This window comes from Branchiostoma floridae, chromosome 17 (genome assembly GCF_000003815.2).
Source record: "Branchiostoma floridae strain S238N-H82 chromosome 17, Bfl_VNyyK, whole genome shotgun sequence".
NCBI classification, from domain to species: domain Eukaryota; kingdom Metazoa; phylum Chordata; class Leptocardii; order Amphioxiformes; family Branchiostomatidae; genus Branchiostoma; species Branchiostoma floridae.
The window spans coordinates 6911364-6913432 of NC_049995.1; positions in this window are offsets into that span (position 1 = coordinate 6911364).

Below are 2069 nucleotides of genomic sequence, written 5' to 3' on the forward strand. Positions count from 1 at the left end.
TACTAGTAGTAGCGACGAGTAGAAAAAGTTACTAGTCTATTGGAATTGGTGATACAAAACTGTAAACACGATACTGACACTATCATGACACTAGATTATACAGATTATAACAACACACAAACCTCACTTTAGGGTTAAAGAGTTTCATATATGCAAACTATACCGAGATAAAGTTTTGTGCGTATCAGCGTCATCCTATCCTTACTTTGTACTATCTCTGCTCTCTCTTGGACTTGGTATCTTACAGCGTTTTGTTTACCTCTAAACAAATAACGCTTCCTTCATCATACGGAAAGGAGCGCAGATATCTATAAGGCGTTATAAATAGACACGTACATTGGTGAGAATGAAACCATCTGTTCATGATTATATTTATTGGACACTGTGAGCACGTGAGCCAAGACCTTTCCTTAAACGATACATCCGTTGGGGAAAGACCGGTAAGTTTTTCGGCAATATTGGGGTACCTGCGTACATCGGAAAAAACACATTTGTTGTCGAAGAAATTGATAGTAGAAATAGAAAAGGACAAAAGGAAAAGAAACTTTCATCAAGCAACGAAATCACTATTATAAACAAGATACACCACTTGTAACACCTTGAACCAAAACATTTCTACATATCCATACGATCCGTCCCTTCTAGAAAGTACAGTGACACACAATTTACAGAGTACACATTTGTAGTAAGCCGGTGGTCCACTCCAGTCGAGCCCGGTAGTACTCCGGAATGGCGGCGTTTGGAACTATCCTAGTCATTTTGGGCACGTTGGACGTGGCGTTAGGGTATGTGGGTAAGTGCAATGCTTCAATGTCTATTGCAAAGTTTGAGCAAATAATAGATACCACTGTATGCTGTTCTATCAATAAATAGTGCATTGTAATGGACTAGTATTGTATAGCAATGTGTTGTAACTTAAGTCTTGAAATTGACCATTACATACCAATGGTAATGGGCTGAAGCGTTAAGCCTATGATAAGGTGGTGCTGCAATTTGGCCCCAATTCAAGTACAGTAACTTTTTAGCGATAGTGTAGGTGTATCAAGTAGACCAAAGAAACAAGACGCAGTCTTTGTTGAGTTTTGAAAGTGCGTGGTTTGCACGACCAATATACCAGTATATTTTGTCCGTGATTCCTTTTGCACGGTATATAACACAGCTATTAAAGTTCAGACGGGCCTCTTTGTTTTTCATACACAGTGACTATACTATGGTATGAACTCACACGATACAATATTGTAAACGTACACGATTTGGGCCTCCAACAAAGTTCATAACAGTATATGATAAACCGTACCTGTTAATTTTTATCAAAATCAACTTCGTACAAGGCCAAAATCGTGTGCCTGTGATTTCGTGCGATGCATAAATTGAATGCCAATGCTACGAACTTGAACCATCTTACAACGGAGGCAGAAACATGATTTCAAAAATACTAGAAATATCAGAGTTAAATGTACATATAGTTTGCTGCATTTGTAGAGAAAGTTGTAGAAAAACGCATTACGACAGTAAAAGAAATTTGTTTCTTTTGCAGATACGGGTAAATATAATAATTAAAAAATGATACTAATATAATATGATACAGCTGTGCAAGAGTGGCTAGAAGCTTAACAAGGTGGCCTCGAGCTCCATTTGACGAATTCACTATCGTTCTAGCGCAAATAATATAGATTTTTCAAGAATCATGTACAATTCATAATAACGTTGCATACATGAAATATTAAGTTTTGGAGAGTGAAGTGTAACAAACATGAATGAACTCAAAATAGACTTAATTACAATGTACCCTCTTGTAATCGCTTTAAACTAAAATATGTATAAATAGGAAAAGGTTAAATAAACATATTTGTATGTATATATATATAAAAGGATGTCCGGACGCTGACGCAAGTTTGACACCCTGGGACCCCGGACATGACGAAACAGCTCGTGTCGTCATTTCCGCCGGACAAAACTACCTCCTGATTGGTTCCGCAACATTTGAAAGTTTGGAGATCACAGGAGGTTAGCGGATTTTATCGTATTTACGTCTACATTTCTTACCACTTGGCAGTTGGATTCTATAT